Below are 11,610 nucleotides of genomic sequence, written 5' to 3'. Positions count from 1 at the left end.
TTAGACTGCGCTCCAGGCCACAGCGGCAGGGTCTCACCTGGGACAGGGAACACTGCTCTGGGGCAGGGAACACTGCTCTGGGACAGGGAACACTGCTCTGGGACAGGGAACACTGCTCTGGGGCAGGGAACACTGCTCTGGGACAGGGAACACTGCTCTGGGGCAGGGAACACTGCTCTGGGACAGGGAACACTGCTCTGGGACAGGGAACACTGCTCTGGGACAGGGAACACTGCTCTGGGGCAGGGAACACTGCTCTGGGACAGGGAACACTGCTCTGGGGCAGGGAACACTGCTCTGGGACAGGGAACACTGCTCTGGGACAGGGAACACTGCTCTGGGACAGGGAACACTGCTCTGGGGCAGGGAGCACTGCTCTGGGACAGGGAACACTGCTCTGGGACAGGGAACACTGCTCTGGGGCAGGGAACACTGCTCTGGGACAGGGAACACTGCTCTGGGACAGGGAACACTGCTCTGGGGCAGGGAACACTGCTCTGGGGCAGGGAACACTGCTCTGGGACAGGGAACACTGCTCTGGGACAGGGAACACTGCTCTGGGGCAGGGAACACTGCTCTGGGGCAGGGAACACTGCTCTGGGGCAGGGAACACTGCTCTGGGACAGGGAACACTGCTCTGGGACAGGGAACACTGCTCTGGGACAGGAACACTGCTCTGGGGCAGGGAACACTGCTCTGGGACAGGGAACACTGCTCTGGGACAGGGAACACTGCTCTGGGGCAGGGAACAGGGAACACTGCTCTGGGACAGGGAGCACTGCTCTGGGACAGGGAACACTGCTCTGGGACAGGGAACACTGCTCTGGGGCAGGGAACAGGGAACACTGCTCTGGGACAGGAACACTGCTCTGGGACAGGGAACAGGGAACACTGCTCTGGGACAGGGAACACTGCTCTGGGACAGGGAGCACTGCTCTGGGACAGGGAGCACTGCTCTGGGACAGGGAACACTGCTCTGGGACAGGGAACACTGCTCTGGGGCAGGGAACACTGCTCTGGGACAGGGAACACTGCTCTGGGACAGGGAACACTGCTCTGGGACAGGGAACACTGCTCTGGGACAGGGAACACTGCTCTGGGACAGGGAACAGGGAACACTGCTCTGGGACAGGGAACACTGCTCTGGGACAGGGAGCACTGCTCTGGGACAGGGAACACTGCTCTGGGACAGGGAACACTGCTCTGGGACAGGGAACACTGCTCTGGGGCAGGGAACACTGCTCTGGGACAGGGGACACTGCTCTGGGACAGGGAACACTGCTCTGGGGCAGGGAACACTGCTCTGGGACAGGGGACACTGCTCTGGGACAGGGAACACTGCTCTGGGACAGGGAACACTGCTCTGGGACAGGAACACTGCTCTGGGGCAGGGAGCACTGCTCTGGGACAGGGAACACTGCTCTGGGACAGGGAACACTGCTCTGGGGCAGGGAACACTGCTCTGGGACAGGGAACACTGCTCTGGGGCAGGGAACACTGCTCTGGGGCAGGGAACACTGCTCTGGGACAGGGAACACTGCTCTGGGACAGGGAACACTGCTCTGGGACAGGGAACACTGCTCTGGGGCAGGGAACACTGCTCTGGGACAGGGAACACTGCTCTGGGACAGGGAACACTGCTCTGGGACAGGAACACTGCTCTGGGGCAGGGAACACTGCTCTGGGACAGGGAACACTGCTCTGGGACAGGGAACACTGCTCTGGGGCAGGGAACAGGGAACACTGCTCTGGGACAGGGAGCACTGCTCTGGGACAGGGAACACTGCTCTGGGACAGGGAACACTGCTCTGGGGCAGGGAACAGGGAACACTGCTCTGGGACAGGAACACTGCTCTGGGACAGGGAACAGGGAACACTGCTCTGGGACAGGGAACACTGCTCTGGGACAGGGAGCACTGCTCTGGGACAGGGAGCACTGCTCTGGGACAGGGAACACTGCTCTGGGACAGGGAACACTGCTCTGGGGCAGGGAACACTGCTCTGGGACAGGGAACACTGCTCTGGGACAGGGAACACTGCTCTGGGACAGGGAACACTGCTCTGGGACAGGGAACAGGGAACACTGCTCTGGGACAGGGAACACTGCTCTGGGACAGGGAGCACTGCTCTGGGACAGGGAACACTGCTCTGGGACAGGGAACACTGCTCTGGGGCAGGGAACACTGCTCTGGGACAGGGGACACTGCTCTGGGACAGGGAACACTGCTCTGGGGCAGGGAACACTGCTCTGGGACAGGGGACACTGCTCTGGGACAGGGAACACTGCTCTGGGACAGGGAACACTGCTCTGGGACAGGAACACTGCTCTGGGGCAGGGAACACTGCTCTGGGACAGGGAACACTGCTCTGGGACAGGGAACACTGCTCTGGGACAGGAACACTGCTCTGGGGCAGGGAACACTGCTCTGGGACAGGGAACACTGCTCTGGGACAGGGAGCACTGCTCTGGGACAGGGAGCACTGCTCTGGGACAGGAACACTGCTCTGGGGCAGGGAACACTGCTCTGGGGCAGGGAACACTGCTCTGGGACAGGGAACACTGCTCTGGGACAGGGAGCACTGCTCTGGGACAGGGAGCACTGCTCTGGGACAGGGAGCACTGCTCTGGGACAGGGAACACTGCTCTGGGACAGGGAACACTGCTCTGGGGCAGGGAACAGGGAACACTGCTCTGGGACAGGGAGCACTGCTCTGGGGCAGGGAACACTGCTCTGGGACAGGGAACACTGCTCTGGGGCAGGGAACAGGGAACACTGCTCTGGGACAGGGAGCACTGCTCTGGGACAGGGAACACTGCTCTGGGACAGGGAACAGGGAACACTGCTCTGGGACAGGGAACACTGCTCTGGGACAGGGAACACTGCTCTGGGGCAGGGAACAGGGAACACTGCTCTGGGACAGGGAGCACTGCTCTGGGACAGGGAACACTGCTCTGGGACAGGGAACACTGCTCTGGGACAGGGAACACTGCTCTGGGGCAGGGAACAGGGAACACTGCTCTGGGACAGGGAGCACTGCTCTGGGACAGGGAACACTGCTCTGGGGCAGGGAACAGGGAACACTGCTCTGGGACAGGGAACAGGGAACACTGCTCTGGGACAGGGAACACTGCTCTGGGACAGGGAACACTGCTCTGGGACAGGGAACAGGGAACACTGCTCTGGGACAGGGAACAGGGAACACTGCTCTGGGACAGGGAACACTGCTCTGGGAAAGACACACTTAGACTCCCAGATCCAAGTCTGACCTGATACCAACCTGGTAAACTCTTCTGGGGATGTTCTCCTCTCCTGAAACACCTCCATTTTGTGAAGAGCTCCTGAAAGATTTGGCGGGTTGCACGGTTTCTCATGACTGAAGATCTACGCTGTGTTGACATCCCTCGAAACAGTCTTCTTCCCTCTTTGTGCAGCAATACGCCTCCCAGAAATGCTCTCCCTCCCTGGTGTAAAATCCCGCAATTTTCAGCAGGGTTGAGAAGGATTTTTCTGGGGATCACTTTCACAGAAATGGAATGCTCTGTAAATGCTCTGTAAATATGCCCGGTTTCTGGAAATTATATTTCACAGCAATGTAATAGAATTAAAACAGCAATATATTACAATATATTATATTAATACTATCCATCCATCCATCCATTATCTGAACCCGCTTATCCCGATCAGGGTCGCAGGGGGGCTGGAGCCTATCCCAGCATACATTGGGCGAAAGGCAGGAATACACCCTGGACAGGTCGCCAGTCCATCGCAGGGCACACGCACCATTCACTCACACACTCATGCCTACGGGCAATTTAGACTCTCCAATCGGCCTAACCTGCATGTCTTTGGACTGTGGGAGGAAACCGGAGTACCCAGAGGAAACCCACGCAGACACGGGGAGAACATGCAAACTCCGCACAGAGAGGCCCCGGCCGACGGGGATTCGAACCCAGGACCTCCTTGCTGTGAGGCGGCAGTGCTACCCACTGCACCATCCGTGCCGCCATATTAATACTATATTATTTAAATATATAATAGTATAGTGCAAAGTGCTGCAATTGATATTCTATTATCTATTTATTTATTTAGTGTGCTTTTCTTATTTCCACGGGGGAAGCCACCATTTTGGGACGCAGTGGTATGCCGGAATGTTAAGTGTCCTGGAGGTGTTGTGTGTCTCGGGCATCTGAGCTGTGTACACGGGGCGTGTTGACAGAGAGATTCCAGCGGGAGCCAGGCGTCCCGCGCCTCCTCCTGCCCCCAGAGCAACGCGGCCACCTCCTCCGCTGAGCACAGCGCAGCTCCTGGAGGGCGAGCCCTGGCTCAAATGTTCAGACTCCGGGAAAACGGTCGACTTACCTCTCACCCAGAAAGTGGGTGCCTACCAGGCCATGACCGGCAACAACCGTTAGCGGACCAGCGTTATCTGAAGCGTAATTAGGAATTCTGGGCCCCCTGAGGGAATGTGGGCCCCCACCCTCCTGGAATTTCTGTGGGCCCCTCCAAAGCAGTGGGTCGCTAGAAGCTCCTGATGGCCCTCCAGACAGACAGTATCCATTCTGTTAGCGACAGACGGAAGCTGCTGTTTAGCCGGCTGATCTTCATCTCATCCAGCAGCTGTGTCGATGGGCGGCTGAAGACACTGCACCCTTGCACGCTGGGATACTTTGCAATTGCATTGCCACGTCTTATGTTTCTACAAAACCATGCATTTTTCAAATAATACAAGTTATTTTCAAATGCTTAAAAATGTCTTGTGCAGTTTAGACTGACTGAGCGCTGTGAATGAAGTCACCGATGACAGTGATGGCCTGGCAGCCGTGCTGATGAAGATGATGGTAGCGAAGATAGGCGTGAATGAGGAGAAGGCTTTGGAGTTGTTCTGTGAAATAAATGTAATGTTCCTCGAGCACTGGAGGAATTTCAAGTTTCTCAGATCTGAATATGGCTTCAGCAGAGATATTTTTACATTAATTTCTTCCACTTTTTGCAGTTTCCATTCATAGGTATTGATGGTTAGGAAATATACTTTTAGAAAGTATGGCTCTGAGAAGCACTGCTGTATTACGGTCGATTGCAAAATCACATGGATTTTTGGCCCAAGGTGGATGGATTTCCAGACAAAGCCTCTCTTTGTGTGCAGGAGGTGGTGCTTTGCTGTTCTGTAATCTGTGAGCACACAAGGCAAACTTTTTACCTCTCAATAAAAATGTAATACGAAGGCAGTAAAGTTTAACAGAGCATGTTCAAAGCCCGCTCTGAAATTCCCCCGTGACCCACGGAGAAAACGCTGCCCCTTAAAATGCGATGTTTATCAGAAGCGTGCATTTCAAGTTCATACAATGAGCTTTACGCAGGGCGGTGGCCGACCCACTCTGAGATATGGACCAACACACAACCCATATGGACCAACACACAACCCATATGGACCAACACACAACCCATATGGATCAACACACAACCCATATGGACCAACACGCAACCCATATGGACCAACACACAACCCATATGGACCAACACACAACCCATATGGACCAACACACAACCCATATGGACCAACACACAACCCATATGGATCAACACACAACCCATATGGACCAACACACAACCCATATGGACCAACACACAACCCATATGGATCAACACGCAACCCATATGGATCAACACGCAAACCATATGGACCAACACACAACCCATATGGACCAACACACAACCCATATGGATCAACACGCAACCCATATGGACCAACACACAACCCATATGGACCAACACGCAACCCATATGGACCAACACACAACCCATATGGACCAACACGCAACCCATATGGACCAACACACAACCCATATGGACCAACACACAACCCATATGGACCAACACACAACCCATATGGACCAACACACAACCCATATGGATCAACACGCAACCCATATGGACCAACACACAACCCATATGGACCAACACACAACCCATATGGACCAACACACAACCCATATGGACCAACACACAACCCATATGGACCAACACACAACCCATATGGATCAACACGCAACCCATATGGACCAACACGCAACCCATGTGGATCAACACGCAACCCATATGGACCAACACGCAACCCATGTGGATCAATACGCAACCCATATGGACCAACACGCAACCCATATGGACAACACACAACCCATATGGATCAACACACAAACCATATGGATCAATACACAACCCATATGGATCAACACACAAACCATATGGACCAACACACAACCCATATGGATCAATACACAAACCATATGGACCAACACACAACCCATATGGATCAATACACAAACCATATGGATTAACACACAACCCATATGGATCAATACACAAACCATATGGATCAACACACAAACCATATGGATCAATACACAAACCATATGGATCAACACACAATCCATATGGATCAATACACAAACCATATGGATCAACACACAACCCATATGGATCAACACACAAACCATATGGATCAACACACAACCCATATTACATTACATTATTGGCATTTGGCAGACGCTCTTATCCAGAGCGATGTACAGTTCATTGAGACTAAGCAGGAGACAATCTTCCCCTGGAGCAATGCAGGGTTAAGGGCCTTGCTCAAGGGCCCAACGGCTGTGCGGATCTTATTGTGGCTACACAGGGATTAGAACCACCGACCTTGCGTGTCCCAGTCATTTACCTTAACCACTACTGTCTAATCTCTGCTCCTGTCCGACGCCTCGGCCATGCCCCAGGTCTCTGATCACCTGTTACACAGTGTTCACCTGTTATGCAGGTCTCTGATCACCTGTTACACAGTGTTCACCTGTTACACAGTGTTCACCTGTTACGCAGGTCTGTGTTCACCTGTTACCCAGGTCTGTGTTCACCTGTTACACAGTGTTCACCTGTTACGCAGGTCTGTGTTCACCTGTTACACAGTGTTCACCTGTTACGCAGGTCTGTGTTCACCTGTTACACAGTGTTCACCTGTTACGCAGGTCTGTGTTCACCTGTTACACAGTGTTCACCTGTTACGCAGGTCTGTGTTCACCTGTTACGCAGGTCTGTGTTCACCTGTTACACAGGTCTGTGTTCACCTGTTACACAGTGTTCACCTGTTACGCAGGTCTGTGTTCACCTGTTACGCAGGTCTGTGTTCACCTGTTACACAGTGTTCACCTGTTACTCAGGTCTCTGATCACCTGTTACACAGTGTTCACCTGTTATGCAGGTCTCTGATCACCTGTTACACAGTGTTCACCTGTTACACAGTGTTCACCTGTTACGCAGGTCTGTGTTCACCTGTTACCCAGGTCTGTGTTCACCTGTTACACAGTGTTCACCTGTTACGCAGGTCTGTGTTCACCTGTTACACAGTGTTCACCTGTTACGCAGGTCTGTGTTCACCTGTTACACAGTGTTCACCTGTTACGCAGGTCTGTGTTCACCTGTTACACAGTGTTCACCTGTTACGCAGGTCTGTGTTCACCTGTTACGCAGGTCTGTGTTCACCTGTTACACAGGTCTGTGTTCACCTGTTACACAGTGTTCACCTGTTACGCAGGTCTGTGTTCACCTGTTACGCAGGTCTGTGTTCACCTGTTACACAGTGTTCACCTGTTACTCAGGTCTCTGATCACCTGTTACACAGTGTTCACCTGTTACTCAGGTCTCTGGTCACCTGTTACACAGTGTTCACCTGTTACGCAGGTCTGTGGTCAGAGATGCGCTGTGAGCCAGGTAAACACCGTTGCCAGGGAAACTGCAGTCTGGCAGAACGGCACCATTGCTACAGCCCGGCTCCATAGCGCACACACCTTAGACAATCACAAGCACGGATCAGGTTACAAATCCAGCCACACTATACTGTGCTCTCCATGGGAAATCTAGTCAACACTGGTGGGGTTAGACAATGCCTGTGTGTCAGTGTGGTGTTGGATTACAGCGCTTGTTAGATGAGAATTTTACAGCAAATTTTGGGTTTTTTTCCTTCCAGAAAAAGCATCCCAAGCATCCCCAAATAGAAATCTAATACATGTATCATATACAGTATCCATCCATCCATTATCTGAACCCGCTTATCCTGAACAGGGTCGCAGGGGGGCTGGAGCCCACCCCAGCACACATTGGGTGAAAGGCAGGAATACACCCCGGACAGGCCGCCAGTCCATCGCAGGGCACACACACCATTCACTCACACACTCATACCTACGGGAAATTTAGACTCTCCAATCAGCCTAACATGCACGTCTTTGGACTGTGGGAGGAAACCGGAGTACCCGGAGGAAACCCACGCAAACACGGGGAGAACATGCAAACTCCGCACAGAGAGGCCCCAGCCAACGGGGATTCGAACCCAGGACCTCCTTGCTGTGAGGCGGCAGTGCTACCTACTGCACCATTTGTGCCGCCCATATACAGTATGTCTTTTTATATATATATATATATATATATATATATATATATATATATATATATATATATATATATATATATATATATATATATATATATATATATATATATATATATATATATATTTTTTTTTAAATATATTTCCTTGGAATAATTAGTAGTCTTCCAAGTGAGGGCTCATACAAAAATCCATATATTAGATTTTTGTATGAGCCCTCACTTGGAAGACTACTAATTATTCCAAGGAAACTTTCAGAAAAATATCCAGCTTTTGTTGACCAAAGTAATCTTTCCTAACCCTTGCTTCAGTGCTGTTGTTAATGTCGTTATCTGGCGCACAGAGTCCATCGCGTACAGTATATAGGGGAGCAGTACATAGGGGAGGTGATTCTGAAACGCGGACACAACCCCCTCCACACTCCTAGACTTGAATCCTAAAGACCGTTCCTGAACAGCTTGAACTTGAACAGATCCACCAGGTGTTAGGCATTCTAGTGTCTGTAGTTCTATGGTGGATATGTCTGAGGGCTCTTGTTTCTCCAGGGGGGTCTGTGAGTTTCTATGGTGGATATTTCTGAAGGCACTTGTGTTTATCCTGGGGGCCTGTGAGTTTCTATGGTGGATATTTCTGAAGGCGCTTGTGTTTATCCTGGGGGCCTGTGAGTTTCTATGGTGGATATTTCTGAAGGCGCTTGTGTTTATCCTGGGGGCCTGTGAGTTTCTATGGTGGATATTTCTGAAGGCGCTTGCGTTTATCCTGAGAGTCTGTGAGTTTCTATGGTGGATATTTCTGAAGGCTTGTGTTTATCCTGAGAGTCTGTGAGTTTCTATGGTGGATATTTCTGAAGGCACTTGTGTTTATCCTGAGTCTGTGAGTTTCTATGGTGGATATTTCTGAAGGCGCTTGTGTTTATCCTGGGGGCCTGTGAGTTTCTATGGTGGATATTTCTGAAGGCGCTTGTGTTTATCCTGGGGGCCTGTGAGTTTCTATGGTGGATATTTCTGAAGGCGCTTGCGTTTATCCTGGGGGCCTGTGAGTTTCTATGGTGGATATTTCTGAAGGCACTTGTGTTTATCCTGGGGGCCTGTGAGTTTCTATGGTGGAGATTTCTGAAGGCTTGTGTTTATCCTGGGGGCCTGTGAGTTTCTATGGTGGATATTTCTGAAGGCGCTTGTGTTTATCCTGGGGGCCTGTGAGTTTCTATGGTGGATATTTCTGAAGGCGCTTGTGTTTATCCTGGGGGCCTGTGAGTTTCTATGGTGGATATTTCTGAAGGCGCTTGTGTTTATCCTGGGGGCCTGTGAGTTTCTATGGTGGATATTTCTGAAGGCTCGTGTTTCCCCTGGGATGGAATCAGAAGTGGGCATCTGCTAAAATTTCCCTCGGCATGAATAAAGTATCTATCTATTTATCTACAGACCCACAGCAGGTCACATTCCATCCTCCCCCCCCCCCCCGCCCCCCACCCTGCCCCCCGTCACCCAGGCACAATGCTGCCATAAGCTCTTTTTACAGGGTCCGGTTTCCTGCACACAAATGTAATCCGATCGGAGAAAACATGGCAGCTTCTCCTCAGTACAGTATCGTCCCATATTCGATGTGAGGTCAAGATAAAGGCTGAAAATGTAGGGGAGTCTTTTCAAAGCATTGTGTTTTCATTTTTCCTTCTTTTTATTCTCATTTTTCTTCAGTGTATCAATTTTATTAACAGGAGACCAGGGCACTATTTCACAAAACAGGACTTGTTTGTTGTGCCGGATAACTGCACAAAGTAAAACCCGGAAACAGCTCTTCCTGCTGCAGTCCATGTTCCAGATTTAGGCGGAGACCTGGTTTTACTCAGCGCAGATATCTGGCTGATACTCTGTTAGTGGAACAGGGCCCAGGAGGGGGAAGCCACTGAGTGTATTCACACACACACACGGCCTGGTACACACACACACACACACACACAGCCTGGTATACGTACATACACAGCCTTTCTGTGTGGAGTTGTGCATGTTCTCCCCGTGTCTGCGTGGGTTTCCTCCAGGTACTCCAGTTTCCTCCCACAGTCCAGAGACATGCAGGTTAGGGACTACAGATGAAAATGAGCTCATTACCTAACTCTGGCACATTTACATTGATGTGGAAACTGAAAATGTTGATTAAGGTGCACTGTCCCTGATAAATAAAAACATTGGCATAATTTAGAGCTGAATCTAGTCCCACCCCCAAATTCCCATAGAGATCCAGTCAAATGCAAAGAGACTTTTGTATCACTTAAAAACTACTGTAATTAAGACACAACCAATATGCACAAAACTACCCTTTATTGAAAGCTGAGAATCTGCACTTTGACCATATGAAACATTAACAGGAGAAAGCAGAAAGGTGTGTTTAAACTTTTGGCTGGTTCTGTACTGTGTGACAACAGTATGGGCGGGTGGGGCTCGTGTGGCTGCACTAATTAAGCAACAAGCAGAATAATTCCCAGACTCGGGGAGTCCTGGGAGGGGTGGGGCTGGAGCCTATCCCAGCATACATTTCTAATTCTAGATCCTGAAATCATTTTCTCTCATTCAGGTAAGCACGTGGGGAAACAGGTATTTTAACATCCCCTCTTAGCCAAGCCACTTATAGCAGCACAACAGTGTGCTCCATCAGTGTCAGGGTTAGTGTGTGTGTGTGTGTGCTCCATCAGTGTCGGGATGTGTGTGTGTGTGTGTGTGTGTGTGTGTTTGTGTCTGTGCATTCACTGCAGGCGAGAGCAAACATTCCACACAGAGGCGGGTTTGCAGATTGAGTTTCCATGGCGGCTGCTACGAAAGAATGCAGAAACTCAAACACAAATAAACGCAGTTCACCTAAAGGGTCGGGCCCACGATGATGACATCACATCTGGGTCAGCTACATGGGAGGAGTGAGTCTTTAGACAGTGGTGGTGAAACTGCAAAGTATTCATGGAGATTTTCCACCAAACGCTGTAACAATTGCTATTGACACAGATGGGAACCGACGAGTCCTTCCTTTGGGGGAGGGGATTGGGATCATGAACCTGGCAACCAACTGAAGAACACAAGAACAATAGAATTTCAAAAAAAGCTATTCACACCCTGTAAATTCTGCACAATGAAATTCCTTCCAGAAAAATAACTTTTAAATGCTGAATGGCGTGACCTGCTGATGGCGGTGGCC

The sequence above is a fragment of the Conger conger genome, chromosome 2 (assembly GCF_963514075.1).
Source record: "Conger conger chromosome 2, fConCon1.1, whole genome shotgun sequence".
Lineage (NCBI taxonomy): Eukaryota > Metazoa > Chordata > Actinopteri > Anguilliformes > Congridae > Conger > Conger conger.
The sequence above is the reverse complement of the archived record's forward strand: the minus strand, read 5'-3'. Positions refer to the sequence as shown.